This window comes from Chiloscyllium plagiosum, chromosome 22 (genome assembly GCF_004010195.1).
Source record: "Chiloscyllium plagiosum isolate BGI_BamShark_2017 chromosome 22, ASM401019v2, whole genome shotgun sequence".
In the NCBI taxonomy this organism is placed as follows: domain Eukaryota; kingdom Metazoa; phylum Chordata; class Chondrichthyes; order Orectolobiformes; family Hemiscylliidae; genus Chiloscyllium; species Chiloscyllium plagiosum.
The window spans coordinates 18,593,340-18,620,416 of NC_057731.1; the positions used below are offsets into that span (position 1 = coordinate 18,593,340).

The 27,077-nt window shown below is 40.9% G+C and overlaps 1 protein-coding gene across 2 annotated transcripts in view; it reads right to left on the reverse strand.

Annotated features, from left to right (window-relative positions):
* LOC122561108 (kinase non-catalytic C-lobe domain-containing protein 1) overlaps positions 1-27,077 on the reverse strand; it is a 351,506-nt gene that overhangs the window by 6,169 nt on the left and 318,260 nt on the right. The window contains exon 31 of one of the 2 annotated variants that reach the window (XR_006314907.1): positions 6,659-6,774. The gene's annotated coding sequence lies outside the window, so the exon portion shown is untranslated. Of the gene's footprint in view, positions 1-6,596; positions 6,775-27,077 lie in introns of those variants that run through there. The other variant, XR_006314906.1, reaches the window with a different exon arrangement.

Sequence of the window (27,077 nt, forward strand, 5' to 3'; positions counted from 1 at the left end):
AACATTAGCCACCCTCCAATCTGCAGGAACTGATCCTGAATCTATCGAACTCTGGAAAATAATCACCAAGGCATCCACGATTTCCCGAGCCACCTCCTTCAGTACCCTGGGATGCAGACCATCAGGCCCCGGAGACTTGTCAACCTTCAGACCTAACAGTCTCTCCAACACCAAATCCAGGCAAATATAAATTCCCTTAATTTCAGGTCCTTCAGCCACTGTTACCTCAGGGAGATTGCTTGTGTCTTCCCCAGTGAACACAGATCTGAAGTACCCTTTTAATTCCTCTGCCATTTCTTTGTTCCTCGTAATATATTCCCCTGTTTCTGTCTTCAAGGGCCCAATTTTAGTCTTAACCATTTTTTTGCCTTGCACATACTTAAAAAAGCTTTTACTATCCTCCTTTATATTATTGTCCTGTTTACCTTCATACCTTATTTTTCCTCTGCGTATTTCCTTCTTAGTAATCCTCTGTTGCTCTTTAAAAGCTTCCCAGTCCTCAGTTTCCCCAGTTATCTTAGCTATGTTATACTTTTTCTCTTTTAACTTTATATATTTCTTTACTTCCCTCGTCAGTCACGGCCGCCCATGTCTCCTCCTGGGATCTTTCTTCCTTTTTGGAATGAACTGATCCTGCATCTTCTGCATAATACACAGAAATATCTGCCATTGTTCCTCCACAGTCATCCCTGCTAAGGTATTGCACCATTGAACTTTGGCCAGCTCCTCCCTCATAGCTCCATAGTTCCCTTTATTCAACTGAAGTACTGTCACTTCCGACTGTACCCTCTCCCTCTCAAATTGCAGATTGAAGCTTATTGTATTATGGTCACTACTTCCCAATGGCTCCTTCACTTCGAGGTCTCTGACCAATTCTGGCTTGATAGAAGGAGACAAGCCAGATCTGCTGAGTTTCTTCAGCAACTTCTGTTTTTGTTTCAGATCTTCAGTCTCTGCATTTTTTTTTTGTTTTATTATACACAAGACTAGTATTTTCTTTTCAATTTACAACATTATTTATTTCCTTGAAGGACTGAATCTCTACATTTGTCTGATTAAATCTTTGTGGTTAGAAGGATTATTCAGCAGTTACTACAGTGGTAAACCACAGTTGGTTCTGATTGAATAAATTCTATGTTTTTCATTTGTTTTTACTGCAATAATCGCGGGTAATCTGTTTACATTTACACATTGACAGTGATCTCTACGTAGATTGTGAAAGATTGTCCAATTGCGCAACCTATGAAAGAGCAGGGTTTCAATAATAGCAATTTCCAGGTTTCTGTATTTATCTGCGCATGTGCAAACATCAGAAGTTGCTGTCAGTTTTACAAATGAATGATGGCAAGCACCGATATCCTTGTAGTTGATAAAACAGCAAAACCATGGCAATTATTTCTACCATGCACTTACAACATTACAGCAATAGACAAGATATAGCTCTTAAGGAGGTTTCTGGTTTGTATTTTAACTTGTTTCCTCCTGCAATACCAACCTTACACGTATAGAAGCAGTCTATCACAGGCCAAAGATAGTTAGCTAAGTAAGTTAAACCTGACAGAAAATATAAGGTTTATTTACACAAAAATACACACTGGTCTCATTCCTAAATTGTTGGGCCTTGTCCCTCAAAAGAACAACAGAAATTCCTTTCCAGATGGATATTTTAAATCAATGCATGCAGATCTATAAACCCTATAAAAATATGTAGATTATGCAATGGAGATTCATCACAGCTAGTTAATACTTCCTACAAATGTTGCACCACTGTCTACACACATGACTAACTTGCCACTAAAATTAACCAATGGAACAGAATTTTAGCCATCTGCTACCCTGCTGTGGTTATTATTTAACAGCTAAATGGGCTGCGAAGGATTGTCCTGTTGTTTTTGACACAATGTTCTAGTCAGTGATAGACACAACAGAATCACTAATCCCAAGATACTCTTTTCTTGCTCAAAATATTTGAAAAACATCACAAGAACTGAGGAGCCAGTAAATTTAAATTATAAAGTTAAAAACAAATCAACGATGAATATCAATGTTGGACTTGTCACCACTTTATGAAAATTAAAGTCTCGGTCAGGAACACCACCAGATTCAGCACAGGAAATGTACACATCTGTGTGGAAAGGAACACAATTTTAAAGAACCTAGTAAATTGATGCTGTAGAAATTATCAGGCAGCAGAATCGTCCCAGATCCTAAACAATGTGGGCTATGGTGAAGGATTTATGAGAACCGCATGACTGGTCAGGCAAAATCTTCCATTATGTCACGAGCAACATGTCGCATTTTCCAACTAAATTCCATTCGTCGAGTCAAGATTCTCGCTAGTGAACAGTGAGAGGCCTATTTATCAAAATATTGCTCATTATCACCATCATTACCTAATCTTGTTAATATGCATTGTTAATATTCAGTTTCCCATTCTTCCATCCCCCAGATAGAAACTACAGAACTCCCCATATGAAAGTCCTCCAGCTCTCCGTCCTGGATGCCTGGCATCAATGTCTCTGGGTATACTCCATGCCTGTAGACACTGGCCTCTAACACATACCAGCTTCTACATGCCACATGGCACATCTCCAACCACTCTCATGGGATATCAGGGCACACTGAAAGCTTATCATTGGGATGCAACTACAAAGACATTCTGTGGGCAGGAACAGGAGTGCCCAGCTCAGAGTCTTGGTCCAGGCTCCATGCTCATTTAGAATCATAGAATCCCTACAGTGCAGCAAGAGGCTATTGAGCTATTCAAGTCTGTACTGACCCTCTGAACAGCAACCAACCCTGACCAAATCCCCCACCTTACCCCTATAACCCCACATTCCCTATGGCTAATCCACCTAGCCTTCACACTCCTGGACACTACAGACAATTTTACCATGGCCAATCCATCAAATTTACACTAGTTTGGACTGTAGGAGGAAACTGTAAGACTCAGGAGAACATGTAAACTCCACACAGCTGGTGACCCAAGGCTGGAATCGAATCTAGGTCTCTAGTACTGTGAGACAGCACTGCTAACCACTGAGCCACTGTGCCGTCTGCTCACTCAGCATCTAGCTAGACACTCAAAGCATCCATGCCTCCCATTATGTTCACTTTTTAAGTTTTGTACTCTCTGCCAAACTTTAAACACTCACTGTACTTTTGTCTTGCCTGGCTGTTTAGCGCAAACACAAAGACAGGCAGCTTGTTCTACTTGTCAGCAATCATCTGCCAGTGGGGAAGACACAGTGCTGTGTAGCCCAGTCAGTCTCACACCTACACAGCAAGCACTCTACACGTGCATCAACCAAATGGCCATGTCTCAAAGTCTAAGGAAAATAGTCATAGAGTCACAGAGATGTGCAACACAGAAACAGATCCTTTAATCTTAATTGTCCATGTGACTAGATATTCTAAATTAATCTCGTCCCATTTGCCAGCGTATGGCTCAAATCTGTCTTCGCCCTTCCTATTCATCCAGATACCTTTCAAATGTCGTCATTGTACCAGCCGCCACCACTTCCTCTGGCAGGTCATTCCACACATGCACCACCCTCTGAGTGAAGAAGTTGTCCCTTCGGTCCCTTTTAAATCTTTCCCCTCTCACTTTAAACCATTGGCTCCTGGATTTGAACTCCCCCACCCCACGATAAAAGAACCTGTCTGTTTACCTTATCCGAACACCTCATGATTTTATAAACCTCAAAGATCACCCCCTCAACCTCCAATGCTCCAAGGAAAGTAGACCCAGCCTATTCAGCTTCTCCCGAAAGCACAATCCTGGCAACATTCTTGTAAATCTTTTCAGAACCCCTTCAAGTTTAACATCTTTCCTATAGCAGGAAAACCAGAATTGCACACAGAATTTCAATAGTGGCCTAACTAATGTCCTGAACAGCCGCAACATGACCTCCCAACTCCTGTACTCAATGCACTGACCAATAAAGGGAAGAATACCAAACACCTTCTTCACTATCCTACCTAGCTGCAATTCCATTTTCAAGGAACTATAAACCTGCACTACAAGGTCTCTTTGTTCGTCAACACTCCCCAGGACCTTACCATTTAAGAGTATATTCCTGCCCTGATTTGCATTTCCAAAATGTAGCACTCAAATTTAGCTAGATTAAGGGGTCTGGTCAGTCATCAGTTGGGGCTTTCCACCTCATGTCAGTCAGGCAGGTGGGCCACAGACATTACTGGGATCAGCTGAGTGAGCACCGAAGGTGTGTGGGGGATTGAAAGCTGGGGATTGGCGGAAGCAATCTGGAATGCATAAAGAAGGAGGATATTCTACACATGAAGGATGGAGATGAAATTGCTTGGGAGCTGCCAAAGGGGTTGTGATAGTCAGTCACCATCAATGGCCTCAACAGGAGTCAGTGCAGCGCAATGTGGGCATGACCAAACTAGTTTGAGGGCTCAGGTACAAAAACAGAGGAAGCTGGAAAAGCTCAGGAGGTCTGGCAGCATCTGGGAAGAGAAATCAGAGTTAACGTTTCAGATCTGGTGACTCTTCCTCAGAACTGGGCTGAGGTGTCAGGATGAGAATTGGAGTGGTAGCTCGAGATAGTAGGCAGGGTTCAGTCAGAATGGGCTGTCCAGACAGTATGAAGTAAAAGGTGATCTGACGGTTCATGGTCGGGAACCTGATGTCGAGGCTGAGCCTGGTACTTAGAGCCCAGCAAGCCCTACAGTATCCTGCATCGCCTGCCAAGTGCTAAATGTGATCTACAAATGGAAAATGACTGCAACTGTGGACAAAGTCAGTGTCTGTTCACCAACCAAACTTGCAGGCAGTGATAAACCCTTGATGAAACCCAGCAAAAATGACTCTTTGCTGAAATATGGTTAGTTTCCCACCTAAGGTGAGATTTGTGAACTAAAGTATTATCAAATAGAATTGTCTGATGTTGAGATTGGTGTCTGATTAAATCCAGCCTTTGGTGAGCAATGTAAACATATTGAAATCCTCAATCTTAATAGATTTTAATAGTTTGAAGAAGATATTTCATTTTTGACACCATGTAAATGTTCCAAGGAATAGAGAAAATTGCATCATGTTTTCTCTGCAACAGTTTTTTAAATCCACCCTTAAAACTCCACTTTCTGCATCAGCCCGATAAGAGGAATAAATTAAATGAGCATATTTAAATGTATGAAGCTTCCAGAATACAATAAGTGCACAGCATTTGAGACAAGCACAGGATTACATCCCTGTATCAAGTTCTACAACAACGCATCACAAAATGTTAAAAGACAGAGAGCTCTCATTTAAATCTATATAGATAGGGTAATTCAGCTCCAACCAGTAGTCCAATCTGACAGGGCTAAAGTGCAAAAACATTTACCAGGACCTCAACTTCAAAGTAGTATTCAGCTGTTGAAAATGAGAAATACACAATGCTATGCACTGAAATTCTACATTAGCATTATTCTCAGGCATTCATACAAAACAAAAAAAAGTATCAATTGAAAGCATCAGCATGTGCTAATTGAGGCACTGAACTGATTTGACTATTGACTCACGTTAAAATAACATCTGCCTTTTTGCCTATTTTTAAAATGTTGTTTTGTTCAATTGGTAACAAAGGGTAGTTGAAATCTGGAAGTCTCTCCACCAAAAAAAAATGTGGAGGTAAATTTTATTGAAAATTTCAAAGCTAAGTGATAGATACAAAAAATCTAGGATAGAGATCCAAAACCACGGAAAGTAGTTAAGATCAGATCAGCCATTACATTATTAAATGACAGATCAAGACTGAGTTGCTGAATGGCTTCCTCTTGTTCCAATGTTGCTTCTTACATTCCAAAGACTCTCACCATTTTAAGGTTTCAGTTTCTAGTTCAGGACATGAACCCACAACTTTGGTTATAGTCAAGGGGAGTGAATGTTGTTTGATGGAGGCACAGTCCTTCAGAAAACAAGTTAATACACACTCCTTTTGCTTCTTTCATTGGGAAGTAAAAAGACGTAACTTTATTTCAATAATTTTGGAGTGTCCTAGCCAACATTCCCTCCGCAGAAAGAAACACCAAACTTCACCTCCATACCGACAGACAAAACCTCATTTGTGCTTTCTGTTTACAACATATAATGACATACAAGTCAGTTTTACAGCACAATGCCACTTTAAATTTGAGATCCTTCCAAATCTTTACTTTTCCCCAGTATTCAATACTTGTTTTGTTGCAGCACCAGTGAAGGTTTGGACTACATGGAGCCAAGAGCACCGTTGCCCATATCAGTTCCCTTCATATATTGCAGTACCCGTGGCACAAGCTATTCTTGTTCAAAACACGGCTTCTGGCAATCGATGTGCTCTAACACAGGTTTCATGGGAATGAGCCTGTGAATGCTATCAATGTGCTTCCTTTTTCACTGATACTTATATTAGATACATTTGATTATCTCCTAGTAACACATTTTTGAACAGAAATCCAGGACAGACAAGGACAATAACGACAGGCTAAAGAATTTGCTGGCAAGGCATTTATAATCACTGAGTATGGAGCAGTTCATCTGAACTGTTAACAAATAATTAAAGAAATGGCTATTTAAAGATGAGACTTCATGACTGAGATATACTTTTACGTTGACTGCATAAGTATATTTTATTTTAAGCTGATTTTTCTGTCAAGAGATATTCTGACATACAAGACAATTGAAGTAATGTACAAGATATTGATCAGGTGGTGTTTTCCTTCCAGGAGTGAAAGACGTGATCCTGTAGCATCAAATCGTGTATCTCGTTTTCCCCGTCATACAGCCGTCTGTAAAATTCAAATTAAGTCAGGTATCATTTTAATTGCACAAAACAATGTGACATGAAAAATCGCTACCTGTATATGTTTTACTACATTGACCACTCTTTAATAATTCAAGAAGGTAACTGCTTATTCTGCCCATTCTTGATACTGCTGAGTGCCTGAGAAAATGATGACATTTATTCACACGTCCTTGGCTTCTGACTGCCAGACAAATCTCTTAATGATTGAAAATAGCTGGGAAAGGAGGTCAGTTCTTTTCAACCATCAATATTCAAATGGCAGAGCAGGGGGACGATCTGATTTTTTTAAGCTTTCCAGATAAGGATTACATTCCAGACATGATGGTGACTGCATTTACAGTGTACCTGATGTCATACACTTGTACTACATTGCAGCCTAGTGTTGCTTTTGATGCAAAAATTTGAATCTCCTTAACATTATTTTGTGCACTGAGCGGGTAATTTTAACTTCCCAAGATCGTTGGATTTGAGATCAGAGTGTTCGAATTGAAAATCTTAAACCTGACCTCATTCACCTCCAACTGGTTATATCCCAGGCTAGTGGGTTGCCAGTTTTAAATATGATCCTGGCTGAAAGACTTACATTTAACCCAAGTTACAGGTTTAACCCTGGATGGCGGGGTGTCCCCAGCTGAGGGAAGTGAGAACAGCTTTTGCGGAAAGCTAACTGGCAACGCAGCAGTCCTCCTCAAGCAGAAGGGGCAGTATTGTTCCTCCATATCCTGTAAATTTACAGATATGACCATCGCCAATAACTGACCATCTAACCACCATTCCTTGACATTCATTGGTATTAACACCATTGAATCCCTTATAATCACCATCTGTGGATTATCATTGACCAGAAACCCAACTGGACTTGCCATTTAAACACAATGACTACAAGAGCAGGTCAAAATCTAAGAATATGGCAGCATGTAGCTCACCTTCTGACTTCCCAAAACCTGTCCATTATGTACATGGTACGAGTCAGGAGTGTGATGCAATACTCTCATTTGCCTGAATGAATGCAGCTACAACAATACTCAAGAAGCTTGACACTATTTAGGGCAAAGTAGCCCACTTAATTGGCACTACATCCATAAACATCCATTCCCTCCACCATCAGCACTTGGTAGAGCAGTAATATCCATTTACAAGATGCTCTGTCGAAATTCACCAAAGATCTTGAGACAGCACCTCCCAAACCCATGACCACTTCCATCTAGAAGGACAAGAGCAGCAGATACATAGGAACACCACCACCCTGACCTTTAATTAGCTGAGGCTTAGAATATTAGCACATTAAAGAGCAGAGCTCAGTGTCAGACCTGGAATTAGACCACTCCTCTGAATCGCATCCACAGCTTCAACATCCTGCCCAATGAATCTAAAATCTCCCTCTTTGATCAAGCTTTTAGATTAGATTCCCTACAGTATAGAAACAGGCCCTTCAGCCCAACAAGTCCACACCAATCCTCTGAAGAGTAACCCACCCAGACCCATTCCCCTACCCTACACTTACTATGGGCAATGTAGCATAGCCAATTCACCTGACCTGCACATCTTTGGATTGTGGGAGGAAATCAGAAGAAACCCACACAGACACAGGGAGAATATGCAAACTCCATCCAGACAGTCACCCAAGGCGGAAATCGAACCAGGGTCTCCAGCGCTGTGAGGCAGCTGTGCTAACCACTGAGCCATCGTGCCACCCATAATCATGCCTTCCTTGAATTGTAGTTGAATTTTTGCCAGCCTACGCTCCTGCGAAGGATAGAGACATAGAAAATAGAAGCAAGGATAGGCCAATCAACCTTTCGAACCTGCTCCATCATTCAATCCGATTATGGCTGTTCGTCCAACTCAATATCTTGCTCCTGCTTTCGCCCCATATCCTTTGATCCCTTTAGCCTGAGGAACTAATTTAACTCCTTCTTGAAGTAGTTTAGAACATTTTCTATGTTAAAATGCTGTTTAAATCAAAATTCTTATCTTGTGCAAAAAGGTTCCCACTTTTCTTTTTTTGTTGGTTGCAAAGTATATTGGAAAGTTCTATATAAATGCAAACTATTGTTGTGTTCAAATTTTAAGTTTCAATTTGAAGGCAGAGTCAGCCCCAAAATGTTCATTTGACAGCGAGGTTGACAGATCTATTCTTTCCAATATTTCCTGCTTTTATTTCACATTTCCACCTCTTAAAAATACTTTAAAATTTCTTTAATTAATCACATACAAAACAGATCTCCATTTAAAACTGAACATTTCTTAAAAAACTCATTTTTACCAATGATACAGGAAATCACGGAAAATGTTTGGGTCACAACCCTCAAAGTAGGAACTTTGATTTATTCTTAACTCATTCTCCAATACAATTTCATTCCTTTCACTAGAAAATTCACTGTTCCTGGGAGTGCAGTCTCAAGGAGGAATGTCAAATCAAAAAATCTTGATATACTCCCTCCATTCAATCCTTAAAACTTCTAGTGTATCAGATGCATTCCAATTGTATTAATTTCATCTTTTATTACCCTCAGTCCCCCGAGCTTTCTCACACAGTCCATTATATTCGTGTCAATAAATACTGTTGCTTAGAGAGGAATAAAAGTTCATGAAGATCACAAAATTTTAATATGCTGCGCCAATATTCCAAACTGTGAAGCTACTAAAGCTTCATTGCTCATTAGTAATGACAGATCTCAGGCTCACAGTTTCTGTCACTTTCACAAGCAAAATGAGGGGTGTAGGTCTATTAGGCGAAGTAATAATAGACTAATACAGATGCTGGAGATTAGAATTGACAGCATGGTGCTGGAAAAACGCAGTATGTCAGGCAGCATCTGAGGAGCAGGAGAGTCAATGTTTTGGGCAAAAGCCAGTGGAGGGAATTTGAAAGCAGTGATTGATTGAGATAATGGTGGAGACCTTTGGTCAAATCATCCCAGGAAGGGGCTTGAGTCTTTGATGTCGATCTGACCTGTAAAGGAAGCACATTTCCTTACATCTAGGTTATCAAACATCTTCATGACATGAAAGCTTATCCCTCAGCTTTCTCCTTATTTAAAAGGATAAACCAATCGGTTTTATTTTTACTGATAGCTGTAGACTCTCATTTTCAGTACAATCTCTATCAATATACTTCTATAATTATAATGGTGGTGCAAATTCATCATTTACATCCAGTATTATGCCTCAATTTGTCATATTCACAAGCAAGGGATACAAAGAGATATTTCACATAATTCTGAATGTGCTTTTGTCTGATTATATACTCCTGTGAAGAACCCAGAGTATGTTACTATGTTGAAGCCACCATTCAAATAGAAGTTGCTGATTTGACCCCACCCTAAATCTCAGAGATGAAGAAGTGTTGACTACATTATCCATTTTCTGAAGTACCATTCCCTTCAGTTATTTCCCTCCATGGGCGAAATGGGTAGAAACACAAAAGAAGGATAATGCAGAGTCCAGGCTCAGATCAAATTAAACTTGTGAAATGAAAATATTACTCTCTGATGCCTCTGACAGCCTTACCTGAAGCTTATTGAGGAACATTAAATCATTTTCCTAACATACAAGTTATAGAGTCATAGGGTCCTTGAGTCATACAGCACAGAAACAGAGCCTTTGGTCTACTTGACTGTGTTGACCAGACAATCCAATCTGAGCTAGTCATTTGCCAGCATTTGGCCCATATCCCTCTAAACCTTTCCTATTCAAAAACCAAGTCAGATGCCTTTTTAAATGCTATAGTTGTACCAGCCACCACCACCCCTTCTGGCAGCTTGTTCCATACACACACTACCCTCTGTGTGAAAACGTTACCTCTCAGATCCTTTTAAAATCTTTCCCTTCTCATCTTAAACCTATTCCCTCTTGTTTTGGACTCCCCCCACCATGGGGAAATAAACACCTTGGCTATTCACCCTATCCATCTCCTCATGATTTTATAAACCTCCATAAGGACATTCCTCAGTTCAAAAGAAGAAAAGGTGAGTGAAATGTTTCTGTTTGACAAAATTAATTTTGCTGCATTGTACACATTGTTCACGTTATTGTGATCTTGTATTCTATTATTGTCCATCTCAATCATCAAGCTGAGCTGTGATTCAAATAGCTGATAGAATTGGTTTTCACAGACGTGGAAATTTGTGGATGTTCTGAGTTAGAATGGGGTACTGTTTGTGACAGAGTAGGAAAATTTTACCCTGCTTCCTGTTCACATTGTAACCGGCCTGGACCTATTGCTCCTGTTTTAATCTTGTAGAATACTAACAACTCAGCTATCCAAAACTTGATTTGTGACTTCAGGCATGGCTTTGCAGTGAATGCGTGGGGATGAGGTGAGCTCCCAGACAAACTGGCCAAAAGGAAATTATAACAAATATAGAACAGTGACTGTAACAAGTAAAACTAAAACTTCATGAAAATTCTCTACTTTATAATAGCATACTTCAATGTTTGATGATCAAGCCAAGGAGCTAAAATGATTGTAAATGAAATACATTTGACTGATTTTATAAATTAGATCCATGCAGACAATCCCTATGATTCATCCTTCCCAAAAGGATCAAAACTATAACTTTAGGTCACTACATCAAAGATGAAGCTCACAAATAGATGGCCCAGTTCATTTCAGGTTGATTGGTTTATCTGGGTGAAAATAAACATCTCTAATGTTAGTCTACTTGGTAAACACATTAGCCCTAAGCATACAAAGTGGAGTAAAGCATTTAGAAATATTGCAATCTGCTGCCACCTTGCGACTTCTTCCTGTAATAAACTGATAATGCTGATTTTTCAAGATTATTTTAACTGCTTATTTTGTTAAAAGCAAGTTATGAAAAGTAGCAAAATATATGAATGTTAAAGTATGTAAAATGTCAAAAATGAACAGAAGTATGTGGACAATAAAGCTAAAACTCTGCTCATCTATTCAAAGGTTTGGGATGGTCTCTGGGACTTGTAGATGGAATTCAAGTACATTGAAGTGACCCTGTCTTGAAGCCCAGGAACAGCACCATTTTATAATTGGGGTTGTGCCCCACATTTGCAGGTAATGTCAAACTAATACAAAGCCATTCTGAGGAGGGAATTCAAGGTCCTCATGAGACTAAGGACTTAAGTAAAAATATCTCTTCGTTCTCCAGGAAGAATGTTGGATCTGTGTTAAGAAGGTAATTACTCCCTCTGGGACAGATTGCCTTGACACATTTAGTTCTTTGAGGCCTTACACTAGTAACTAAACGGACTGGTGTGGGATCAGCTCTGACTAATTTAGTAAGGGTGAATTGGGGGTAATTCCCAGGAATGACCTCAAACATCTGTCCTTCTCTCACGTTACCTGACTGCTGCAGAGCTGTGTGTGTGTGTTGGGGGGTGGGAGAGGAGGTGATAAATGAAAGAGAGAATAGAGAGAAAATGAACAAAAAGATGTCTCATGGCTGTGTTCTGCCCCAAACTATACTCCTTGTCCAATGTGGATTGTAACGTACCTCAATTCTCTATTGCTCCACAAGAGTGGAATTGGTCTTTGGTGATGGTACAAAATAGGCTTTTGCAAATCAGCAACTCATTGCACACTCTGACCAAGTTTGTTTTCTATTGACTTCAATAGAACAGAATATCAGGCAGCCCATAAAAACCTGGACAAAACATTAACTCATTTTCCTATGCTGTTAAAGGTTAAATCAATCTCATGTTTCTTTTAACAATGTAAAAAATTAATAGATGAAGCTCTAAAGTATGCATTATGTTTTAGCTCTTATCTTTTTTTAAAATTGTAGATTGCAGTTGGTGCTATGATTTAAATCATCATTCTTCTAGCAGGTTTCGGGTTGTGTAGAATGAGGACATTTCAATGAACCTTTTGCTCCAAGGCAATTGGGCCAGTCTGTCAAAGGACAAGAATATACAGTCCACGCTGTCATGTGTCTCAATTAGGTACAATTGCTGCCTCACAGCGCCAGGAACTCGGGTTTGATTCCAACCTCGGGCGACTGTCTGTGTGGAGATTGAACATTCTCCCTATGTCTGTGTGGATTTCCTCCGGGTGCTCCGGTTTCCTTCCACAGTCCAAAGATGTGCAGGTTAAGTGAATTGGCCATGCTAAATTGCCCGGAGTGTTTTTCTGAACACTATGGCTGGGTGCATTGGTCAGGAGTAAATATAGGGGAGTGTTTCTGGGTGGGATACTGTTCAGGCGATCGGTGTGGACTTGTTGGGCCCAAAACAGCCTGTTTCACATTGTAAGGATTCTATAATTCTATGAAAGTTCACAGTGGCAATATTAATGACTTGTTCACCACAAAGTTATACAATGTTGTCAATGCAATGAAACCATTAAACCAACATGTTCAAAATTATGAATAGAATCAAACATCAGTAATATAGGGGCAAGAGAAAGTTTAATGAAATGCCTTTTGAAAAAAAGAGAAAAAATGTCTCTGCAAGTACATGTTTCTCGTGGGAGTTCTGTCCTTGGCTTGTGCTGAGCTGGCTTATCTAAAGACGGGGAAAACTGCCTGTGTTTCTTTTTCTGAATCCAGCAATCAGTACAGTAAATATGAGCATGTGGCTATTGAAAGAAGAAGCCAACAGGATCAATTGTGATGGAGGCCCAGCCGAATAAGTCTCACTATTTATTAGGGGTAAAAACAATGACTGCAGATGCTGGAAACCAGATTCTGGATCAGTGGTGCTGGAAGAGCACAGCAATTCAGGCAGCATCCGAGGACAGGCAAAATCCTTTTGCCTGTCCTCGGATGCTGCCTGAATTGCTGTGCTCTTCCAGCACCACTGATCCAGAATCTCACTATTTATTGTCCAGGCTCCTTAAAATATTGTTGACATTTGGTATTCCACCAGCTGTTGCTTTAAGGAGATAGGTAATAAAGGAGGGTGAAACAAGTCATAGCCTTCATGACAAGGAAAACCTATCTCATAAAAGAGGTAACTCGGAAAACAGAAGAAAAGGGGTAAAATGCAGAAGGAAAGAAAATACAATGTCTGTAAGAGGGCAGTTCATACTACACAAGAAAAGAAATGGGAAGTAACAAGTTTATAAATGCTCACTCCTATAATCTGACATCCTTTAAAAAAAGCATGTCTGCATCCACACAATCTCAAGTTACCCGACAACCACCTTACCAATCCTAATACCTTCAACCATGTTTGATAAGTCCCACTTGCTACCAGCAATTGCACAATGATTATTATACAGTTTCAATGCCTTGTTCAGGAACTGCCTTTTTAAGAAAAGAAGGCATCTGCAAGTGAAAAGATTGTCACTGGATCAGGGGTCAAGTTAGCTGGGGCAAATATCAAGTCTCTACTACCTTAGTAAAACCTCTGAAAATGAGACATGTTAGATTTGAAATGTTAATTTTGTTTCTCCTTTTGCAAATGTAACCAGGTCTGTTGAGTTTCTCCTGCATCTCCTGTTTTGATTTCACATCTCCAGCATCCACAACACTTTGCTTGAGTCGAATACTTCATTTTATGTTTTTCTAAACTGTATTGCAAAGATTTGTTCAACCATATTTGTCATCACTAAAGTAAGAATACTAAATACTAAGAAAACGATCATGATTAAAAGCAAAGATGACAGTTCTATCGCTAAGTACAGGCAGCCAGTACTCCAGGTGTCATGAAACTATGCATGTTTTATATTTAGAGTGATTTCCTGCCACAGACACTTATTCAATGAAGAACACAGGAGAGGATATCAGGAGCAGCACCAGGCACGCATAAAATTGAGGTGTTAATGTGCTGAAGTTACAACACATACTTGAACTTCAAACAGTGGCAAGCATCAATTGATAGATCTAAACAATCCCATAGCTATTGGATCAGATCTAAGCTCTGCAGTCCTGTCACATCCAGCGGTGAATGGTTGTATACAAGTAAATAAATAGTTGGAAGAGAAGGCTTCACAAATAATCCCACCCTCAACAATGGATGAATGGATGAGCCTCACCCAGCAGAATTATGTGCAATCATCTTCAGCCAGAGGTGCTGAGTAAATGATTCATCTTGACATCCTCTTCAGGTACCCAGCATCACTGATGTCAGCCTCCAACTAGTCTAATCAAGCTGTTCCTGCATTACTGCAACTCTGGCACTACCAACAATGTGGAAAAATGCCCTTGTATGTTCTGGAAACAAAAGGCAGGTTAAATTCAACTTAGCCAATTGCGATTACCCAAAAACACAGAAAATAGGAGCAGGAATAGGCCATTCAGCCCTTTGAACATGCTGTGCCATTCATTATGATGAATCATTCAATTCAAAAGGCTAGTCCTGCTTTTACCCATATCCTTGGACCTCTTTAGGCTCAAATGTTATCTCTAACTCCTTCTTGAAATGATACAATGTTTTGGCCTTGACTACAAATCCTACAGGCTCACCACTCTCTGAAGCTATTTACCCCTTATCCTTAGGCTGTGGCCTCTGGTTCTGGAGTGCCTTACTCTGTCTAGTCCTGTTAGACTGTTATAGGTTTCTATAAGATACCCCCCTCATTCTTCTGAACTTCAGTGAATATAATCTTAACCAATTCAACTTCTCCTCATACATTAGTCCTACCATCTCAGGAATCAGTCTGGTAAAGCTTTGTTGTACTCCCTCAATAGCAAGAATGTCCCTCTTCAGATAAGGAGACCAGAACTGCACACAATATTCTAGGTGTGGTCTCACCAAGGCCCGGCATAATTGCAAGAGGGTGTCCCTGCTTCTGCCCTTGAATCCTCTCTCTGTGAAGGCCAACACACCATTTGCCTTCTTTACTGCCTGCTGCACCTGCATGCTTACCTTCAGCGACTTGAGTACCAGGACACCCAGGTCTCAATTTACCACTATTCAGATGCCTTCCAGTTCCCAGAGCAGATAACCACACATTTAACCACATCTGCCATGCATTTCCCCACTCAGCTTCTCCAAATCATACTGAAGCATCTCTACCAGCTTCCAACAGCTCATCCTTTTTTTAATCCAATTGATATTCATATACAACATCCATAACTAGTTAATTACTTCATAATTAATTAGCTCTTGCTTTTCTTTTAAAAATCTCTTGTCACCACTTGGTCAAGAACTGGTTATGTTCAAAGAAAATCAAGACAGGCAACTGTTCATAAAGCCCCTGGACATGATTCAAAGTAGTTTTGTAAAATGCCAATGGTAGAAACTGACATTTTTAAAATTTGCTCATGGGATGAGGACATTGCTGGCTCAGTCAACAATTAATATCTATCCCTAATTACCAAGAGGGAAGTTAGGAATCAACCCCTTGCTGTGGGCCTGGAGTCATATGTAGGCTAGGCTAAGTAAGGATGGCATTTTTCTTTCCAAAAGAAAATTTGTAGAGTCATAGAGTCATAGAGATGTACAGCATGGAAACAGACCCTTTGGTCCAACCTGTCCATGCCGACCAGATATCCCAACCCAATCTAGTCCCACCTGCCAGCACCTGGCCCATATCCATCCAAACCCTTCCTATTCATATACCCATCCAAATGTCTCTTAAATGATGCAATTGTACCAGCCTCCACCACAGCCTCTGGCAGCTCATTCTATACACGTACCACTCTCTGCGTGGAAAAAGTTGCCCCTTAGGTCTCTTTTATAACTTTCCCCTCTCACCCTAAACCTATGCCCTCTAGTTCTGGACTCCCCGACCCCAGGGAAAAGACTTTGTCTATTTATCCTATCCATGCCCCTCATAATGTTGTAAACCTCAATAAGGTCACCCCTCAGCCTCCGACGCTCCAGGGAAAACAACCCCAGCCTGTTCAGCCTCTCCCTATAGCTCAAATCTTCCAACCCTGTCAACATCCTTGTAAATCCTTTCTGAACCCTTTCAAGTTTCACATTGTTCCGGTAGGAAGGAGACCAGAACTGCATGCAATATTCCAACAGTGGCCTAAACAATATCCTGTACAGTCACAACATGACCTCCCAATTCCTGTACTCAATACTCTGACCAATAAAGGAAAGCATACCATACGCCTTCTTCACTATCCTATCTACCTGCGACTCCACTTTCAAGGAGCTATGAACTTGCACTCCAAGTCCTCTTTGTTCAGCAACACTCTCTAGGACATTACCATTAAGTGTATAAGTCCTGCTAAGATTTGCTTTCCCAAAGTGCAGCACCTCACATTTATTTGAATTAAACTCCACCTGCCACTTCTCAGCCCATTGGCCCATCTGGTCCAGATCATGTTGTAATCTGAGGTAACCCTCTTTGCCGTGCACTACACCTCCAATTTTGGGTCATCTGCAAACTTACTAACTGTACCTCTTATGGTCACATCCAAATCATTTATGTAAATGACACTCCACAGTCACTCCACTTGTGGCACTCCACTGGTCACGGGCCTCCAGTCTGTAAGCATGATAGGTTTTATGGCAAATGACAGTGATTATGTGGCCACCATTAGGTCAGGTTTTTTTATTTCATACTTCAGTCAATTCACATTTTGCCATCTGCCATGGTAAGTTTCAAGCCCATGTCCACAGAATGTTAGCCAGGGACTCTGAACTAACATTACATTACTGCCTCCCCATAAGCTCATGTTATCTTCAAATCTGCTTTACTACTGAGTTTGAACAGGAGCAACGTTTGATCAAACTTGAGTTACAGTATTTTAATAAACCTGATTGTATGTGTTGTGCCATACCTCCTGGAGCGATGGGACTTGAATCCATATCTTTTGGCCCGGGGTGTAGGAACACTGCCATTGCACCACAAGACACTTTAGTCAAGCTCAATGTTTTTCACCCTAAATTTCATCATACTCCAACGGCATTATCAGACTTCAAATGCAATTCTATCTCCAATCTGAGCTTGCCAGAGATGTTAGAAAGCAGAAACCTGTGTCATATCGTGTGTTTGATTGATAATAATGTGGATAAAATGAAAGTAACTTTACAGCATTCATGGTGAGCCAACATGCTCAGATACATTCTGGCCAGTACATGATCCTGGCAGAGGGCCATTGCAAATTCAAATTTAATCACTCTGATTTAACCTGGATTGTTTAGGGAGCTCACAATATTACATGATTGAAAAAACTAAAGCCTAACTACTGTCATAAATGCATTATTTGTGTGTTACTAAACAACAGTTGTCATGTAAATCTTTATTTTGGCAGCAATACACAAAATCGTTGTAACATTTAAACTTTTAGTTCCATATAACACACACACAGACACATTCACACACAGATACACATACATACACAGATACATAGACACACAGACACACATGCACGCGCACACACACACAGACACAGATGCAAACAAACACAAACACAGACACACAGACACACACACAGATACACATACGCACACACACAGATATACACAGACAGACAGACACACAGAAACACAGTACACACACACATACAGCCATCCACACTGACACACAGACACAGACACATACACACACAAGTTACTTTCCTTCCAAAGAAATTCCTAATATTCCAATCTTCAACTTGACTGGATATTATGCAAAAGATAATATTTTAGAAATCAGAATTTGTAGAAATTACGTATTTTTATTCCGTTCTTGGATGTGGATGTCGCTAGCTGAGCCAGCGTTTACTGCCTAGCCCCACTTGACCCTTGAGAAGATCATGGTGAATTGGCTTCTTGAACTGTCGCAGTCCATTGCGATAGGTAGACCCACAATGCCACAGGGATGGAGTTCCAACTTTAGAAACTTGAAGCGTCAACAAGGGGCACTATGGTGTAATCACAAATCTGAGGGTTTCTTGGATGGCATATTTCAGGATGTGGTAACCCTGCAGCATAAGGAAGTGCAGGCAGAGAGGTATTGAATATTTGCCAGACAAAAGATGGGAACGAGAGAGACAGTTAGGGAGTTTCTCAAAACCACCTCGCTTCCAAACCATTTTTTAGCCTTGATCATCTAGGTGGAGAGGGTGGGGGAGAAGTGTGGAGGGCAATAGTGGTAAGGGTTTGTTAGTGAGGAGAGTAGACAAACACTCCTGAAGACATGTCTATGGCCACTGGATCATATGTTGCCTCCCCGGTGCCAGGATCAAGATTGTTACAGAATGTAGGGCATTTGGAGGAGGAGGAAGGTGCACAGCCGGAGTTTATGGTCCATGTTGGTACTAATGACAAAGGAAAAAGGAGAAATGAGGTCCAGCAAGCTGATTTTAGAGTGTTAGGTAGGAAGTTTAAAAACACAACTTCAAAGGAAGTAATCTCCAGATTACTTCTGGTGTTATACGATAGTGCAAAAGGAAATCGAATGATAAAGCAAATGAATATGTGTCTGGAGAGAGAGTGTAGGAGGGAGGGCTTTAGATTGCTAAGGTATTGAGACTGTTTCTGGAGGAAGTGGGAAATATGCAAGTCACATCTGAACAGAAAGAGAACCATCATCCTCATTGCGAGGTTTGCTAATGCTGTTGGGATGGATTAAAATTGAATTGGCGGTGGATGGAATCCTGATGAGTAGTTAGAGTCATAGAGTCATAGAGATGTACAGCACAGAAACAGACCCTTCAGTCCAACTCGTCCATGCTGACTAAAGAGTCATAGAGTTGGCGGTGGATGGAATCCTGATGAGTAGTTAGAGTCATAGAGTCATAGAGATGTACAGCACAGAAACAGACCCTTCAGTCCAACTCGTCCATGCTGACTAAAGAGTCATAGAGTCATAGAGATGTACAGTGTTTATATCTTTCCCCTCTCACCCTAAACCTATGCCCTCTAGTTCTGGACTCCCCGACCCCAGGGAAAAGACTTTGCCTATTTATTCTATCCATGCCCCTCATAATTTTACAAACCTCTATAAGGCCATCCCTCAGCCTCCGATGCTCAAACCCCTCCATATAGCTCAAATCCCCCAACCCTGGCAACATCCAACAGTGACTAACCAATGTCCTGTACAGCTGCAACATGACCTCCCAATTCCTGTACTCACTACTCTGAACAATAAAGGAAAGCATACCAAACGCCTTCTTCACTATCCTATTTACCTGCGACTCCACTTTCAAGGAGCAATAAACCTGCACTCAAAGGTCTCTTTGATCAGCAACACTCCCTAGGACCTTACATTTAAGTGTATTAGCAGCTCAACATTCCTGGTTACATGTCGAGATTAGAGTAGTGCTGGAAAAGCACAACAGATCAGGCAGCATCCGAGGAGCAGGAAAATCGATGTTTCAGACAAATGCCTTTCATCAGGAATGAGGAATCCTCATTCTTGATGGAGAGCTTTTGCCCGAAACATCGATTTTCCTGCTCCTCGGATGCTGCCTGATCTGTTGTGCTTTTCCAGCACCACTCTAATCTTGACTCTAATCTCCAGCGTCTGCAGTACCCACTTCTGCCTATTGCTGGTTACATGTTAAACAAAGAGATAGAGGGTCTGACAGAATAGGAGGAGGGTCACAGTATTAATCAAGGAATGAATTATAGCGGTAGCAAGGGAAGAATCATCACATGAGGTGGTATAGTAGAAGTAAAAAAGGGACAAACACACTGTTGGGTACGTACAGTCAGGGAGAGATAAGGAATATGTAACCAGATTTCTGAGAGGTGGTGGAACAATAAGTCAGAAGGGGATTTTAACCACCTAAATATAAAATGGGATAATTTTAGTGTGTGAGATAGGGAAGGGAAGAAATTCTTAAATGGCATACAGTAGAACCTTTTTTAGTCAGTATATAGAAAGCCCAACAAGAGAGTTCTAGACCTAATATTTGGAAGTGATCCCTAGCAGGTGGAAGGTATATCATTTTGAAGATAGTGACAATAACTTAGTTAGATTTAGGATGGCTTTAGAAAATGATAAGAATGAGCCAGGAATAAAATTTCTGAACTGGGGATAGGCTAACTTTATTAAAATATGATTTGGCCCAAGTAGCTACTGCAGATAAAACTGTGACAGAACAGTGGGAGGCATTCAAGAAGGAAACAATAAAAGTACACATCAGATAAGTCCCATAAAGGGTGGGTTTAAAATTGGAGAACTCTGGATGTCAAGGTTAGGATTAAGAAATAGAGAGAAGTTTATAGCAGAATCCACTACCACAGAGAATAAAATTGCAGGGCAGGACCTTAAAATGGAAATCAGGAAAGCTAATAGTGTTTTTGAGAAGACAGGTAGACTAAAGAAGAATCCAGAGGGGTTATAGAAATACCAGTATAAAAAAGAGCAAGAGAAAAACTAAGGAAGAAGTAAGCCGCATTGAGGATCATGGACGTAATCTATATGTGGAGCTGAAGAACATTGGACAGTCCCTCAATGAATATTTTGTGTCAGTCCCCAAATATACATCAGGTGGAGAGCTGTAAAATATTAGAAGAAATTAACAGAGCGAGAGGAGGTAACAAGTATAGTGGCTTTGAAAGAGGTTAAATCCATAGGCTGTTGGGGGATGATGCAACAGAGGAGATGTTCTGAATTCTGGGAGTAATTTTCACATCTTGTCTGACCACAAGTGAGGTCCCAGAGGACTGCTAACATTGTCCCATTATTAAAAACAGGAAGAAAAGATACACTAGAAAATTACAAACCTCTGTGACAGGGAACTTATTAGAAAGATTTCTGAGGGACAGAATATTTGGAGAGATGTAGATTAGTTAGGAATAGTCAGGATATGTTTGACAAATTTGAATTTTTTGGTGAGGCAACAGGAATGTTCATGAGGGTAATCCATTTGATGTGGCCTACATGGACTTTAGTTAGATTTTAGATAAGGTCCCTCAAGGCAGTCTGGTCAAATACGTCGGTTCGAAGGCAAAATGACATATTGTATCTGGAATTGGCTAAGAGACAGGTAGCAGAGGACGATGCAGAGGGCTGGTTCTGTGACTGGAAATGTGTTGCCAGTTAAGTTCCGTAGAGCTTGGTACTGGGACCCTTGCCATTTGTTCAATAATTGAAATTTTGGATGTAAATTTAGGGAGTATGATCAAGAAGCTTACGGATGACATGAAAATTGGTATGATGGTAAATAATAAAGAGGATAACCAGGATGATGTCAATAGACCAGTCAGGTAGGCAGAGCAGTGGCAAATGGGATTCAAACCAGAAAAGTATGGATCAATGTACTTGGGGTGGACTAAAAAGGCAAGGGATTACAATGTGAATGATAGAGCCTGGAAAGTACTGAAGGTCAAATGGACCTTGTGTGCATATCTATCAATCCCTTGAAGGTAGCAGGATAGGTAGGTAAAATGGTTAAAAATGGTGAAATGGGAAATCTGCTTTTATTAGCTGAGGTACAGAATATAAGAGTAGGCAGATCATGCTGGAACTAGGTCATGCGTTGGTTAAGTCATAACTGGAGCACCGCGTGTGGTTTTGGTCACCTTGTTATAGTGACAGCACTACAGAAGGTGCAGGGGAGATTTACCAAGATGCTTCCTTGCCTGCAGGGTCTGAGATCTGAGAAGGGCTTGGGTAGGCTAAAGTTGTTTTGTTTGGAGCTGAAAATGTGTTGCTGGAAAAGCACAGCAGGTCAGGCAGCATCCAAGGAGCAGGAGAATCAACGTTTCGGGCATGAGCCCTTCTTCGGGCTCATGCTCAAAATGTCGATTCTCCTGCTCCTTGGATGCTGCCTAACCTGCTGAGCTTTTCCAGCAACACATTTTCAGCTCTGATCTCCAGCATCTGCAGTCCTCACTTTCTCCTTGTTTTGCTTGGAGCAGAGAAGATTGAGAGCTGATCTAATAAAAATGTTAAAGATTATGAGAGACATGGGGTGGAGAGGAAGATATGTTTGTGATTAGTAGAAACGGCTAAGAGGAGAGTTGAGAAATGTTGTTCACTCGCAGGATAGTGGGGGTCTGGAACTCACTGCCTGAAAGGGTGATCAAGTCAAAAACTCTTGTAACATTCAGGCAATATTTAAATATTCATTTGCATTACCATGACTTTCAAGGCTATGGGCCAAGAGTTGGAAAATGGGATGAATGCAGTCAGATCTTTGTTGAGTCATGCAGGCACAATGGGCTGAATGGCCTCCTGTGTTGTAAATATCAATGAGTCTGAATCAAGGCTATTCCAGTGACAGTGAAAGAACAGCATTAAATTAATTACAGTAGGTATTGCTTTGAACATTTAATGGATGGGAATGAGAGGGAAAAAACCTATCTGGAGGCACAAAATAATGTAAAGGCATATGGTTGGGTGTGGCTGTCAAGGGCGTTGTTATCTAAGTTGGCTGGATGGCTGATTTGCAATGCAGAGTAACATTGACAGCATGGGTTCAGTTCCTGCACTGGCTGAGATTACTCTTGAGGATTTTGCTTTGTAACCTCTCCCCTTGCCTGAGGTGTGCTGATCCTCAGGTTAAGCTACCATCAGTCATCTCTGTCTAATGAGAGGGCAGTCTGGGGGTTGGTTAGGACTATGGTGACTTTCACAATGACGTGAACAGCCCTAGGTCCATCACAATGAGTAAAGCTTATCAAACCTAAGTGCTCAACTTTCGAAGAAAAGTTGCATCAGAACACTATTATCTGTTTTAATGTGAAGTAGGAGACCTCTCTTCAGTTAGAGTTTGTACCAACCTCATCTTTCCATATTTTATTCCATTGATACCCTGGTGTATGCTCAGCCAAACTAGCATGTTACCATTATCCACCTTTGGAAGATATTTGTCACAAGCAAAATTTTGACTCTCACTCTCTCTTCTTAATTATGAGAAATCAACAGAAGTTAGCCATCTTTTCATCATAACAAAGATGTTTCGCGGCGATCTGATATTCAACATGATAGGGACTTTTGTAAAGGTGGATTTGGGAAAATTTGATTTCACAGGTCGGTGAGTCATTAACAAGAGGACTATAAATTTCAGCCCACCTTTCAATTAATTTGGATTCATTTTTCCTTCACAGAACAGAATTGTTATGCATTTCCAGAAATAATTGCATATGCAAAACCAATTATAGCTTTAAAAGATGATAAATACTTGAGAGAGAAAAAGCAAGTGTGGGAAAGGGCAAAGGAATGGTACTAAGTTGGCATCTTTTTCAGAGAGACAGAACAGAATAGAGCAATAATAAAAAAATTCTGGCAGTCATTGACAATTATTGTCCTCCTTACAGATCTGAATCTCACTGGCTTTATCTGCTCATTGAACAGAGTAAGCCTGACCCACAGGGCATTTTGGAGGAGATTAGGAATTAATTTGTATTTTTATTAGAATTAAATCTATTCAATTAAGATCTTGCATCATTGGAGCAGATATTCCTCTTCTATCACAAAGCGATGTAAATGTTCAGCAGAGCAACACTTCCCAACCTGGCCTGAAGCTACTTGTTAAAATAATTTACAAACCTGACGGCAAAGGGCAAACCCACACCCATTGATGTCAGTGCTCCAGGATTAGGAGTTGGGTGGAGTGTGATAGGAACTGGTGCAGTATTAAGGGGCTATTACCAATGGACTCTTTTTTTTCATTCACTCATGGACTTTGGGCGTCACTGGCTGGCCAGCATTTATTACCTGTCCCGAGTTGCCCTTGAGAAGGCGTTGGTCAGCTGCCCCCTTGAACTGCTGCACCTATTTGGTGTAGGTAGATCCACAATACCATTAGGGAGGGAATTGCAGGGTTTTGACCCAGTAACACTGAAGGAATGGTGATATAGGTGGAAGGCAAAATGATGAGTGTCTTGGAGGGGATCTTGTAGGTAATGGTGCTCTCATAAAAGGAAATACTCATAAGCGGTAACGTTTTTCTTTTCAAATTTACCATTTTTAAGTATGCACTGTGATTCAGGAAACCAATCATAGATTATGTTCAAGGTAACCCTTCACAATTCACCATCTCTTATCACCCAACCCACTGAGGTTCAGTGTAGCTCTGCTCGGGTATTTGTGTGAATGAATGTGAGATGACAGAGCATTGACTCATACAACACTGAAACAGACCATTTAGTCCAACTCATCCATGCCGACCAGATATCCTAATTAATCTTCTCCCATTTGGCCCAGTCCCATTTTGCAGTTCAGTAACCTGGCAGTTTAATAACCTCACACAAATCTACAGACCAGTGAGCCTGACATCAGTGGTGGGCAAGTTGTTGGAGGGAATCCTGATGGACAGGATTTACATGTATTTGGAAAGCCAAGGGCAATTAGGGATAGTCAACATGGCTTTTTACGTTGGAAATCATACCTCATTAACTTTCTGAGGAGGTAGCAAAGAAGATTGATAAGGGCAGAGTGATGGACATCATCTATAAAGACTTCAGTAAGGCATTCAACAAGGTTCCCCATCAGAGACTGGTTAGCAAGGTTAGATCTCATGGAATACAGAGAGAACTAGCCATTTGGAAACTGAACTGGCTCAAAGGTGGAAGACTGAGGGTGGTGGTGGAGGGTTGCCTTCAGACTGGAGGCCTGTGACCAATAGTGTGCAACAAGGATCAGTGCCGGGTCCACTGCTTTTCATTGTTTATATAAATAATTTGGATATGAACATAGGAGGTATATGCATATGATGCCATGATTTGACATGCAGTGAACATCAAAGAAGGTTACCTCAGGGTACAATGGGATCTTTATCAGATGGGCCAATGAGCAGAGGAATGGCAGATGGAGTTTAATTTAGATAAATATGAGGTGCTGCATTTTGGGAAAGCAAATCTTAGCAGGATTTATCCACTTAATGGTAAGGTCCTAGGGAGTGTTGCTGAACAAAGAGACCCTGGAGTGCAAGTTCATAGCTCCTTGAAAGTGGAGTCGCAGGTAGATAGGATAGTGAAGAAGGCGTATGGTATGCTTTCCTTTATTTGTCAGAGCATCGAGTATAGGAGTTGGGAAATCATGTTGCGGCTGTCCAGTACATTGGTTGGGCCACTTTTGGAATACTGTGTGCAATTCTGGTCTCTCTCCTACAGCAAGGATGGCGTGAAACTTGGAAGGGTTCAGTAAAAGTTTACAAGGATGTCGCCAGGGTTGGTGGGTTTGACCTATGTGAGAGGCTGAATAGACTGGGGTTATTTTCTCTGAAACATCAGAGGCTGAGGGGTGATCTTATAGAGACTTATAAAGTCATGAGGAGCATGGATAGGGTAAATTGACAAGATCTTTTCCCTGGGGTGAGGGAATCCAGAACGAGAAGCCATAGCTTTAGAGTGAGAAGGGAAAAATTTAAATGGATCCTCAGGGATAAATGTTTCATGCAAGAATGGAATGAGCTGCCAGAGGAGTGGTGGAGGCTAGTACAATTACAACATTTAAAAGGCATCTGGATGGGTATATGAATAGGAAGGGTTTAGCGGGATATGGGCCAAGTGCTGGCAAATGGGACTGGATTAATTTAGGATATCTGATCAGCATGGACATATTGTACCGAAGGGTTTGTTTCCGTGCTATAACATCTGTACAACTCTATGACTTTATTACAGTCAAATGAATCTGCCACTAGTTGGAGAGGAAACTCCTCAGGAGTAACAGGGAGCTGTGGAACTAAATAACAGAATAACAAGGCGAAAGGTTTCAAATGGAAGAAATATAGCTCCATGTGCGTGGGAACATTTCAATCAGCATTTCATGCAGGTCGGATATTGTCACACAGTGTGACTTGCTGTGCAGGTGTTGAATGCAACAAATCTCTATGTGATATTCTGGCTGTCACAGTCTTTCTGCCCTGGTGGGACTGGACTAATGCATGAGGAAACCTGTTCTCATGTTGTTGTGAGATGAGAATAGGATCAAAAACATAATGTGCTTGACAGCTGAAGGTCCTGTCACTGTCGGAGATCATAGGTCAATACTGAGAACTTGAGTCAGCAGCTATGCAATCAAACTTCAGCAGTAAAGAGAGAACGAGAGTAAGTGGGGATTAAAATTGAGAAAAACAACTGAAAGACTGGCTAAGTTATGAGCTTAACAATGAAGTAGTCAGTGAAATAACCCCCTCATTCTGATTACACTATGAATCTCTTTAAATCTTTTCTTACTTTTCTGTTTCTGCACATCTTTTATACCCAGGGTAGGGGAATCAAAAACTAAAGGGCATATGTTTAAGGTGAGGGGGGAAAGATTTAAAAGAGACCTAAGGGCAACCTTTTCACACAGAAGGTGGTGCGTGTATGGAATGAGCTGCCAGAGGAAGTGGTGGAATCATAGAATCAAGGGAAAAGACCTTGGCTATTCACCCTATCCATGCCCTTCATGAATTTATAAACTTCTATAGTGTCATCCCTCAGCCTGAAATGCTCCAGGGAAAGTAGCTTCAACATATTCAGCCTTGTCCTACAGCTTAAGCCCTTCAACCCTGGGAGCACCTTGTAAATTTTTTCTGAACC